The sequence below is a fragment of the Schistocerca serialis genome, chromosome 1 (genome assembly GCF_023864345.2).
Source record: "Schistocerca serialis cubense isolate TAMUIC-IGC-003099 chromosome 1, iqSchSeri2.2, whole genome shotgun sequence".
Taxonomy (NCBI): domain Eukaryota; kingdom Metazoa; phylum Arthropoda; class Insecta; order Orthoptera; family Acrididae; genus Schistocerca; species Schistocerca serialis.
The window spans coordinates 606,891,701-606,904,926 of record NC_064638.1 but is presented as its reverse complement, the minus strand read 5'-3'; the positions used below and the strand labels follow the sequence as shown (position 1 = coordinate 606,904,926).

The following is a 13,226-nucleotide window of genomic DNA, read 5'->3' as shown; positions in this document are numbered from 1 at the left end:
CCAAAGTGGTGTTCAGTTCAAAGACTTGCACAAGGCCTTTGAGCAACACGGCATTATTATTATTATTATTGTTATTTATTATTATTATTATAGTTGAAAGTTGGTACCAACTATTAAGACTATAAAACTCGTCATCATATTTCATTTATTAATTTTGCGTCTGTTGGATTCGAATATGGGGACTTTACGGAGGGAGTATGCTTCAATACTAAATGAACTTAACTGTCTCTCTTATACTTTGTGAGTATCAAAGTTTCTTAGTTATAAAATGGAAAAATGTCACTTTAAAATAACAACTGTACAGATCATATTACTTTGTTTCGTTGACCTTTAGGCATGTAACACATTCCATAACAGTGGCTAGACTCGTCCACACTTTTCTTAACATTCAGTATTGCCAAAGATAATTTCTGATATTGTTAAGGAGTATGAATTATAACTACTTTGAACATATTTCCAAAACTAAACAATTACTGTGCTTCAATTGTGCCCTATACATAAGCATTGGTCAGGATATCCAAACAGAATCTATACTTTCATGACAATTATGTAGGTGCCTCCGTAAGAGTGAGCAAAAATTTAACATGATGTAGAGAATTTGATGTAGGGAAACTGGGGTCGGCAAAGCCAGTTTAAGGAACTAATAGGAATAAAATCACATTACTGTGTACTTTTAATTTACATTAGTTACATTTAACTGCAGTTACTATCATTGACACAATGAGCATACCGTTTGTACTGTATCGTACAAAATGTGATGAAACTGATAGACATCAACCTCAAAGGAAGCATGACATCAGTGAACAAGATTCTGATGCTCCCTGACAAATATCCCTGGTGTGTTTTGAATCACATCACAGGCAGCTACAATTCTGGCAACTAATTCCATCTCCATATTCACTGGGATCTCATACTCAAGTGTCATTAGATATCCCCATGAAAATAATCAAGAGGATTCGGGTCAGATGACCTCACAGGCTGTGGAATAGAACCTCCCCTCCAATCCAGCAACCAAGAAATACAGCATTGAGATTGTTGCAGACTTCACACTGAAGTGAGGCAGTGCTCCATTGTATTGTATCCACAGCCTCTCACGAACAGCCAAGGGTACGTTCTGCTACAACTCAAGTAGATCTCTTTGCACGAACCTCAAGTACAGGTGGCCATTTAGACAGCCAAGTAGAAAATTTGGCCCAATGAGATTGTCACCTACAATGCTGGCCCAGATATTCACAGCAAAACGTACTTTATGGTGTGATTCTATTACAGTGTAAGGGTTTTCCTCATCCCACACGTGGCTGTTCTTGCTGCTCGAAATACCATCATGATCAAATCAGGCGTCATCATAAAACAGCATGAGTTGCAGGAAAATTGTCAATCAATCCCTTCTTAGAGCAACCACTGACACAGTGTGAACCTTGGTGCAAAGTCAGTCACAAGCGTTGCATTGAGTCGCCTTGGGTGGTATAGGTGTAATTGTTGTTTGTGGAGTACTTGCCACACGCTAGTATGTGCAGCTCCCATTTCATGTGCAAAATGATGAGTACTTGTAGTGGGGTCTGCTGCAACACATTCCAGCACCTCATTTTGAGAATCGGATCTGCAAGTGGTCCTCGTGTTGTGAGGTCCTTCGTTTCTTCTTTCCAATGAACCAGTCTTTTGCATTCGTCGATCAAGAGAAATAAACACTCATCGTGACGGATGATGCCTGTTAGGAAATTGTTCACTGTACAGACTCGTTCCACATCATTACGAAATATCGTATTCATGATCCATGGAACTAGTATTAATCTAATCTAATCTAATCTGAGAGCATTGTAATATACTTCCCCATAGACAAGGTGCATGTTAGTGAGTTCTGCGAAACTGTAGTGGTACTGCTCTATTGTATTGTACTGTATGTCTCTGAGTAGCACTGAGTAATGAATGGGTCTGTCATTGATTCACAGCACATTCTGTCATGGGAGAACATACATATGATACAATGGATCCACCTTATGGACGGCGTTCTACATTGAAGCAAGCAGAGGAAACATACATTTTCATCAAACTTGAAAGCTAATTAGTTAGCAACTGTTTGCTTAAGGTTGTCAAACACCGTAAGCCTATATAAAAAATAGATCATAAATTTTCAGGTGGAAAATGAGATCAGTTTACCATGGTTATACCAATATAGGAAAACTAGAAAAACAAAACAGAAAAATACTTTACTATCTGCCATGCTTCTAACCATGGAGAAGAACGTTTTACTTTGTTTCACTGACCTTTTGCGTACACACACACACACACACACACACACACACACACACTCACACAGTGTGCTCCCTGCCGCCGTTGGATAAGTAGCTGCCAGCAGAAAGTCGTATACTCCTAGCTGACTCATTTGTTACATAGTTTAATTCTTAATTTCTTTGCGTGTTATTGGTACTTGCATTGTTTAATTCATAAATTTCGGGCGTAGTATAGTATTTGAGAGTTGTAGCATCGCGTTTTAGTACCTGAATAGTGTAAATTCGCATAGTCGTCTGTCTTCTGTTTTTGTTTTGAACGGCCAGTGTCGGTTGGTCACAGCCAGTGTGCTCCCTGCCGCCGTTGGATAAGCAGCTGCCAGCAGAAAGTCATATACTCCTAGCTCACTCATTTGTTACATAGTTTAATTCTTAATTTCTTTGCGTGTTTTTGGTACTTGCATTGTTTAATTCATAAATTTCGGGCGTATTATAGTATTTGAGAGTTGTAGCATCGCGTTTTAGTACCTGAATAGTGTAAAATCGCGTAGTCTCCTTCCGCCGCCAAGCAGTGTGTCAGCAGTGCACAAGTAGCAGCATTACTGCATTTACTAGGCAATCTTGTATTTTAATAACCGTTTAAATTTTGTGTCGATTTGTTTGTGCTCTCTGTAGATTAATTCAGACGTTCTTTGCACAACAGTTTTTAGCATGGATAGGGACTGCAACTGCTGTGTTCGGATGCAGGCTGAGTTGGCATCCCTTCGCTCCCAGCTTCAGGCAGTGTCGGCTTCAGTCACGCAGCTTGAGGCTGTTGCCAATGGGCATCACTGTGGGGGTCCGGATGGGGGTTTGTCGGGCACGGCCAGTTCGTCCCACGCATCCCCCGATCATACTATGACTGTGGCTGCCAGGGATACTGCCCACATTGAGGCTGATCCCTCACCTGTGGAAGAGTGGGAGGTCATCTCGAGGTGTGGCAGGGGGCGAAAGACATTACGGAGGGCTGAACGGAAGGCCTCTCCAGTTTGTCTGACGAACCGGTTTCAGGCTCTGTCTCCGGCTGATACTGATCTTCGGCCAGAGATGGCTGCTTGTCCTGTTCCAGAGGTTGCCCTTCAGTCTGCAAGATCCGGGCAGTCGCAGAGGATGGGCTTACTGGTAGTTGGGAGCTCCAACATCAGGCGCGTAGTGGGGCCCCTTAGGAATATGGCAGCAAGAGAGGGGAAGAAAACCAATGTGCACTCCGTGTGCATACCGGGGGGAGTCATTCCAGATGTGGAAAGGGTCCTTCCGGATGCCATGAGGGGTACAGGGTGCACCCACCTGCAGGTGGTCGCTCATGTCGGCACCAGTGATGTGTGTCCTATGGATCGGAGGAAATCCTCTCTGGCTTCTGGTGGCTATCTGATTTGGTGAAGACTGCTAGTCTTGCTAGCGGGATGAAAGCATCGTCGACAGGACTGACTGCGGACCTTTGGTACAGAGCCGAGTGGAGGGTCTGAATCAGAGGCTTTGACGGTTCTGCGACCATGTGGGCTGCAGATTCCTCGACTTGCGCCATAGGGTGGTGGGGTTTTGGGTTCTGCTGGATAGGTCAGGAGTCCACTACACGCAGCAATCGGCTACACGGGTAGCAGGGGTTGTGTGGCATGGACTGGGCGGTTTTTTAGGTTAGATGGCCTCGGGCAAGTACAGAAAGGGCAACAGCCTCAAAGGGTGCGGGGCAAAGTCAGGACATGCGGGGACCAAGCAGTAATCGGTATTGTAATTGTAAACTGTCGAAGCTGCATTGGTAAAGTACCAGAACTTCAAGTGCTGATAGAAAGCACCGAAGCTGAAATCGTTGTAGGTACAGAAAGCTGGCTGAAGCCAGAGATAAATTCAGCCGAAATTTTTACGAAGGCACAGACGGTGTTTAGAAAGGATAGAGTGCGTGCAACCAGCGGTGGCGTGTTTGTCGCTGTTAGTAGTAGTTTATCCTGTAGTGAAATAGAAGTGGATAGTTCCTGTGAATTATTATAGGTGGAGGTTACACTCAACAACTGAGCTAGGTTAATAGTTGGCTCCTTTTACCGACCTCGCGACTCAGCAGCATTAATGGCAGAACAACTGAGAGAAAATTTGGAATACATTTCACATAAATTTTCTCAGCGTATTATAGTCTTAGGTGATGGTTTCAATTTACCAGATATAGACTGGGACACTCAGATGTTTAGGACGGATGGTAGGGACAGAGCATCAAGTGACATTATACTGAGTACACTATCCGAAAATTACCTCGAGCAATTAAACAGAGAACTGACTCGTGGAGATAACATCTTGGACCTACTGATAACAAACAGACCCGAACTTTTCGACTCTGTAAGCACAGAACAGGGAAACAGTGATCATAAGGCCAATGCAGCATCCCTGAATATGGAAATAAATAGGATTATAAAAAAAAAAGGGAGGAAGGTTGATCTGTTTAGGAAGAGTAATAGGAGGCAGATTTCAGACTACCTAACAGATCAAAATGAAAATTTCTGTTCCGACACTGACAATGTTGAGTGTTTATGGAAAAAGTTTAAGGCAATTGTAAAATGCGTTTTAGACAGGTACGTGCCGAGTAAAACTGTGAGGGATGGGAAAAACCCACCGTGGTTCAACAACAAAGTTAGGAAACTATTGCGAAAGCAGAGAGAGCTTCACTCCAAGTTTCAACGCAACCAAAACCTCTCAGACAAACAGAAGCTAAACAATGTCAAAGTTAACGTAAGGAGGGCTATGCGTGAAGCGTTCAGTGAATTCAAAAGTAAAATTCTATGTACCGACTTGACAGAAAATCCTAGTAAGTTCTGGTCTTACTTGAAATCAGTAAGTGGCTCGAAACAGCACATCCAGACACTCCGGGATGATGATGGCATTGAAACAGAGGATGACACGCGCAAAGCTGAAATACTAAACACCTTTTTCCAAAGCTGCTTCACAGAGGAAGACTGCACTGCCGTTCCTTCTCTAAATCCTCGCGCAAATGAAAAAATGGCTGACACCGAAATAAGTGTCCAAAGAATAGAAAAGCAACTGAAATCACTCAACAGAGGAATGTCCACTGGACCTGTTGAGATACCAATTCGATTCTACACAGAGTATGTAAAAGAACTTGCCCCCCTTCTAACAACCGTGTACCTCAAGTCTCTAGAGGAATGCAAGGTTTCAAATGATTGGAAAAGAGCACAGGTAGTCCCAGTCAGTCTTCAAGAAGGGTCGTCGAGCAGATGTGCAAAACTATAGACCTATATCTCTGACGTCGATCTGTTGTAGAACATTAGAACATGTTTTTTGCTCGTGTATCATGTCTTTTTGGAAACCCAGAATCTACTCTGTAGGAATCAACATGGATTCTGGAAACAGCGATCGTGTGAGACCCAACTCGCTTTATCTGTTCATGAGACCCAGAAAATATTAGATACAGGCTCCCAGGTAGATGCTATTTTCCTTGACTTCCAGAAGACGTTCGATACAGGTCTGCACTGTCACCTGGTAAACAAAGTAAGAGCCTATGGAATATCAGACCAGCTGTGTGGCTGGATTGAAGAGTTTTTAGCAAAGAGAACACAGCCTGTTGTTATCAATGGAGAGACGTCTACAGACGTTAAGGTAACCTCTGGCGTGCCACAGGGAAGTGTTATGGGATCATTGCTTTTCACAATATATATAAATGACGTAGTAGATAGTGTTGGAAGTTCCATACAGCTTTTCGCGGATGATGCTGTAGTATACAGAGAAGTTGCAGCATTAGAAAATTGTAGCGAAATGCAGGAAGATTTGCAGCGGATAAGCCCTTGGTGCAGGGAGGGGCAACTGACCCTTAACATAGACAAATGTAATGTATTGCGAATACATAGAAAGCAGGATCCTTTATTGTATGATTATATGATAGCGGAAGAAACACTGGTAGCAGTTACTTCTGTAAAATATCTGGGAGTATGCGTGCGGAACGATTTGAAGTGGAATGATCATGTAAAATTAATTGTTGATAAGGTGGGTACCAGGTTGGGATTCATTGGGCGAGTCCTTAGAAAATGTAGTCCATCAACAAAGGAGGTGGCTTACAAAACACTCGTTCGACCTATACTTGAGTATTGCTCATCAGTGTGGGATCCGTACCATATCGGGTTGACGGAGGAGATAGAGAAGATCCAAAGAAGAGGGGCGCGTTTTGTCACAGGGTTATTTGGTAACCGTGATAGCGTTATGGAGATGTTTAGCAAACTCAAGTGGCAGACTCTGCAAGAGAGGCGCTCTGCATCGCGGTGTAGCTTGCTCGCCAGGTTTTGATAGGGTGTGTTTCTGGATGAGGTATCGAATATATTGCTTCCACCTACTTATACCTCCCGAGGAGATCACGAATGTAAAATTAGAGAGATTCGAGCGTGCACGGAGGCTTTCAGACAGTCGTTCTTCTCGCGAACCATACGCGACTCGAACAGAAAAGGGAGGTAATGACAGTGGCATGTAAAGTGGCCTCCGCCACACACTGTTGGGTGGCTTGCGGAGTATAAATGTAGATGTAGATGTAGACACACACACACACACACACACACACACACACACACACACGCGCGCGCGCGCAAAAGCGAAAAGTGAAAATAATTATACCTCAAGGGTAAACAGTGTCGTAAATGTATACAGTGTGACCTTAGTTCAAATAAATTAGCTAGTGTAAAGTATTTGTAGCAGAAAAAGTTGAAAAACATAAGAACTAAAAAAAAAAAAAAAAAAACCCCTCACAAACACACGCATAATCAACATCTTAACTTTGCCACACATCTTGTAGCTGATTTTTGTTGTTTACTACTGCTGAGAATGCCTGGGATGGTGTGCCTGTTTGCATGTTGAAGCACCGATTATCTCATTGTGGCAGCAAGCTGCTGGCGTGCTCGGTCTGCCAGCTGCTTGGGTGGTCAGTGACCTCCTAACTCCCAGGAGAGAGGGACCGTAAACAGAGCTGGTGCACAGCTCCCCTCCTTTGCAGCCTCCACTTCTTTGGCTGTCCTTGGCAGTGAACGAGGTGAGGGGTAGCACAGGACTGTGGTGCCAGATCTCTGTTCTGTGACATATAAACAATAGTGTGGCTCAGCATCTATACTCGTAACCGTAAATCAAAATGTGCACAGTGTGTAAAACGCCTGCATTTTTGGTTGGTGTTGTACTAGTTCCACTGTTTGCAAAAGTGGCTGTCTACATTGCTGCTCACGTACAGTGTACTACATAAACCGTATGGAACACTAGGGGGATAGTGGCACGCCATTTCGGCTCTGCCTGTTCCGCTTCGTGCAGGTCTGCATGCATACGATTGACCTTAACTGCATACTGCCCTGTCATTCGATTCCTCCTGTGTCACTGTCTGTAATTAAGTGAGCAGTAATCATTTAATCATCTCACTCACTCACTCACTCACTCACATTCGTGGTGGTAATCATGTCTGCTTTTGCTTCCTTCACCAGTGTTTCCTCTCACCTCTCATCTCTTCCAGTTGGTGGAGATACTTGACATATCTGCTCTTCAGTTTCAATTTTTGTGCCAAACAGATGCCTACAAACTTCACATGGCAGCCATTGCACCACCCAGCACACCATGTGACATTCCCCATATGGTGCTTCCAAATACTGATCTCTCTCTGATCCCTTTTCCAAAAATTCAGAGTATGTTCAGTCATACCTCTGGTTGTATGGGTGGTTGCAAATTGAATTTAAAATCTTGTCTTCTTTGCTTTGAGATCCATATTTTGCCAGGAACATTGTCTCGAACACCGCGAACCACAATTTTTTTTTTTTTTTTCTAAGCATGTTCCCGAATTATAAGCCTTGTCTTCATCTCATTTACAATGCAAGCAGTTTTGGCCATCTACTTTTCAATTTCTGACAGTAAACTGCAGAAATTGCATGTATGAGGTCTGTCCAAAAAATTCTGGAACGTTGTGATTTTGCGCCATTGGTGTGTTGGAGCAAAATTTAGTTTGCATACCTGCACAGGTTTGTGTTTAATGTGTAACTGCCAGAAGTTTCATTGTTGTATGTCTGTTAGTTATTGTTGAGTGCTGTATCGAGTAGAACGTTCTATCACACAGTTTATGAATTTTGAGATGGCATTGTTAGAGGAGAAATGTGCCTGCATTAAATTTTGTGTGATACTCAAGAAAATCTTTGCAGAGAAACATCAAATGTTGCAGGAAGACTACAGTGATGAGTGCTTAGTGTTTTGAATGGTTCACATAGTTGAAAAATGGCCAGATGGAAGTTAAAGATGACACTTGTTCAGGAAGCCCTTTGACGACTACCGACAATGCTCATGTAAGGAGTGGAAACCGAATTGTGTGTGCCAATTGAAGACTGAATGTCTGAAAGATTGCAAAAGAATGTATCATTTCAGTTGGATCAAGTCATGAAATCTGTACACAGCATCTTGGAATGCATCATGTTGCCATCAAGTTTGTCCCTTGGCTCAGAAGTCAAGCCCAGAAAGACCTTCGCCTCAAATCTGTGAAGAACTTTTGGATTGCACAAATGAGAACAAGATGTTCCTTAAGAGAATCATAACTGTTGATGATACATGGTCTATGATTGTGATGTTGAGTCCAAGGCTCAGTCATCACAATGGGCCGGGAAAAGTTCTCAAAGACCAAAAAAAGCTTGTCAGGTCAGGTCAGATGTCAAAGCCATGCTGATAGTTTTCTTTGACTTTGAAGGATTAGTTCACTGTGAATGCGTCTCACAGGAACAAACTGTTATGGTATAATTGGGATGTGTTGCGATGCCTGTTAGAAAATGTGAGAAGGAAACAGCCTGAAATGTGGCAGGAAAATTCATGACTCTTGTTTCATGATAATGCACCCACACATTCAACTCTGTTTGTGCATGACTATTGCAGTAGAAACAAAATCACTATGCTTTATCGTCTTCTTATTCTTCAGATCTGATCTCTGTGGACATTTTTTTATTTCCAAAGTTGAAAACCCTGTTGTAAGGACTAAGATTTGCAAAGATAGACGAGATAAAAGAAAATTCACAGACGGTGCTATGCATGATCCAGCGAGAGATGTACCAAGACTACTTCCAGAAGAGGAAACAGTATTGGAAATGGTGTATCAGTTGTGGAGAGGAGTATTTCGAAGGTAAGCATAGAAAAATTTTGTGGACAAAGTTCTGGAATTTTTTGAACAGACCTTGTATGCACAATTGAATGTAGTTTGCCTCTTGGATTAATTTTACTGGATTTGCAGCTAGTTACCAGATTCCACTTGTGGGTCTCCTTTCACCCTGATTTTTGATATGACTTGCAACACACTGCAATTCATTCCTCATCCTCTTGTTAATTGTTTGCTTAGCACGACAGTCAGTATTCTGTTTTATATTTTTTACTACTATGTGTAGGGTATCTACTCTTTTTGTCATCTTTTAACTGTATAACTACTTCTTCCTGCCCTTTCAAATGTACTTCCATTACTTCTCTCTGTACAAACCTTTCGGCATGCTTTTTCCATGTCTTTTTCTACCATACTTAAATCCTTATTACGTGTCTTTTTCACATCAGTGACCTTTCCCCGTTTGGCAGTGTATTGCACTTCTGCTTCCATAAGTTCCACAATTACCTTGTCCTGCTTATCTCAAAAATCTACAATTAACTTCTCTTGACTTTTTTTAAACAGTTAACTTTCTAGCTTGGCTGTTTCCTGTCAGTCATTTACTTCCGTTGCAGTTTCCTCTTGACTTTCCTTTTGTGCTTTCTCGATTTTCCTTAGATTCTTTTGTTCTTTCTTTTATAGCATTGAAACGTGCTGCTGTATCCAACTGACTGACACTTGGAGGTTGCTGATGCTCTGTTTTGCTACTAAGTGAGGTCTTCTGTAGCTCTTCTTGCTTTTGTATTTGTGGCATTGAAGTTTTACTTGCACTAGATTTCACCATTAGTTTCATATAACAGATTCTTTAAATCCTCAACTGTCATTGTCTTCCTCGTTACTGAGCTGAGCTTTCACAACACTATTTACTGGTGTTTATTATTTTACTGACAACATTCTTATACTTGGACATCAAAAGTCTAAAACACAAAACACAAGCCTAACTGATTTCCTTTTCATTTATGTACAAATGTCAGTATGTTCTGTCTATGAAAATTACAACCAAAAACCATGTTGTTTCACCCACAAATTTCATAAATGATTCTACCCACCACTCTGCAAATAAACCGTGTCATAAAATACTTTCTACAAACCATCTTAATTCATTCAACTTGTAATCAAATCTTAGCAAATTCTTCAGACAGTTTATGCATGGTAAGGCAGCATTTGACTGTTCCTTATAAACTACTAGACACACACACACACACACACACACACACACACACACACACACACACACACACACTTGCCTCTGACCACCAGAAGGATTTGGACAGTGGTGACTATAAATAGCAAGACAATGCCCCTGCCAGAGCAAAGACATTTCTGAACTTTAAAAGTTCTAGAAACCTGTGGTTTGTAAGGAGCAAAATATACTCTGTTGTAACATCATAGATACCAGTACTACTTACAAGGCGAATAGTATGTGGGGACTGTTTCATACATTTATGGAAGACAGTGTATAACAGTTAGCATACTATTTTTTGTTTTGATTTAATAACTAAATAGTAAATGCAGTATTTTAGCATCATGGCAATCTATTATTATTTTGCAAATACCCAATATCTTTTTTTATTTATTTTTTAATTACCGCAGAGAAGTGTTACTTTATGACAGTATGATCTTTACAATGTAGCATGCAATGTATGGACTACATCTGGAAGCTTGCTGTGCATCATTGTTTGGGATAATATCATAATTGTTGAGAACGGTATTTTTGATTTTGTTCTGTGGTATAAACTGTGGAAACTTTGAGTCGTGGAACATACTGTGTATATTTAGCAGTGTTCTCCAACTGATACAGGTACCGTTCTTTATCACGTTAATGCACCCGCACATTCAACCCTGTTGGTGCATGATTACTGCACAAAAAACAAAATCACTAGGCTTTATCCTTCAGACCTAATCCCTATGGATTTTTTTTTTACTTCCAAAGTTGAAAACCTTGAGAGTTGCAATGATAGATGAGATAAAAGAAAATTTGGAGATGGCGCTTCGCGTGATCCAGCAAGAAGTGTACCGAGACTGCTTTTAGATGTGGAAATGGCATTGGAAGTGGTGATTTCGATGTGCAGTTTTCACAGAGTGGATTTGTAGTCAGGGGCTTATGTTGTTAGCCAATAAACTGATTGTAATAATAATACTTAGAAAGTGTATTTTTTTAACAATGCAGGAAAAGCTGACACGCTCTTGGGATATGGAGAGTGTACGAAAAATGCAGTTCATTCTTGTACAGTGTGTGTGGCAAGATGTCCCAATAGACATCTATCATCCCAGTAATTATTTATCAACCTCTTCAACTAGTTACATGAACATGGTAGTGTACCGAGCGGGGCGGCGCAGTGGCTAGACACTGGACTCGCATTCGGGAGGACGACGGTTCAATCCCATGTCCGGCCATCCTGATTTAGGTTTTCCGTGATTTCCCTAAATTACTGCAGGCAAATGCCGGGATGTTTCCTCTGAAAGGGCACAGCCGCCTTCCTTCCCCATCCTTCCCTAATCCGATGAGACCGATGACCACGCTGTCTGGTCTCCTTCCCCAAACCAACCAACCAACCATGGTAGTGTCATATGTAGACAGTGTAACAGGAGACTGCGGCAACGCGTTTCCTTCCGTCCCTTGAACGACGAACCTGCACCTACCTGTGAACATTGTCCCAGCAGATCATCAGTAGGGAAGCCGAGCGAAACCTACTGTACTTTGACGTGAACCAGGCTGCAATTAAAGTCACTAATCTACATTTCGGGAGAAAGTTTTCACACGAAATGAAAGGTTGGAAATTTTGTCCTTAATTAAAATATTCTGAAACTTAGGTGAACAAGTATCACTGCCAAGCCCGTGCTAGTCTTAACACGGTCACTCACAATCCCTTTCACTCACATTAGCAAGTTTATAGTGTTGCATTTCCCGAAAACGTAATAGCTACAAAAATATGGATTGTTTTTGATTGAGAATGCTCAACAAATATGAAGTCTGTTGGTACATAATGCAGTCACAGTTTTTAGCCACCGACCTGCTCGATACGCCAAGTGGTATTTATGTCTTTTTCTCATCACAAAATTCACTTAAAAATTACAAAATTTCTACACACCCATCGGAATAATTATGCCGTCACTTTACAACACTTTCGATGTATGAAACACTGCTAGATCCGGCAACTTATCATTTCCATTGGAACTACTGCTACACACGTCCAAACTGTTTCATGGCTAGGCTACGACTCTTTTCTAGAATACTCTCAGTCTTCTCTACCAGCAGAGAAAGGCGCGCGAAGAATATTGCTTTACCATTGGTCAGTTTACTCAACAGCCAATAGCAAAACAATATTCTCCCGCGTCAGTCCGCACTTTTCATCAATAACCAATCGCAAAATAGTAAACCTAAAGACTGCACTTTTTACCGACGTAATTATTTAATATGCTGAAGTTTTGTTTATGCATAAAGTTATTTACTATTGTTATTTATACCTGAATTAACTTTCCCTTTACCATAAACTTACTTTACAAATCTATACCACTAAAATCCCCTTTGTCCACATCCATACCTCTTCGAAATGCTCCCACACAAAATCCCACTACATAACTTGTTAAACAATTATCTTTATATTAACCTTAAACTTCACTCACGCATCATTCATACTGCTAAAACACATTTATAACATTTAACATACCAAAAAGACATTATAACACTTTATGAAAATACTAGAACAGTTTATGAAAAACATTCTATTACTTTAGTGCACTCTAGTGGGCCAATCGAAACTAAATCAGTCCCCTATTCAATATTGTCCTCTATCAACTGATACATAAACTACGTGCGCGTCCAGTCTCGC

General features: G+C 41.4%; 1 protein-coding gene across 4 annotated transcripts in view; it reads left to right on the top strand.

Annotated features, from left to right (window-relative positions):
• Nucleotides 1-13,226, top strand: part of LOC126477410 (mitochondrial intermediate peptidase) — a 130,835-nt gene that overhangs the window by 76,874 nt on the left and 40,735 nt on the right. The window lies entirely within an intron of this gene.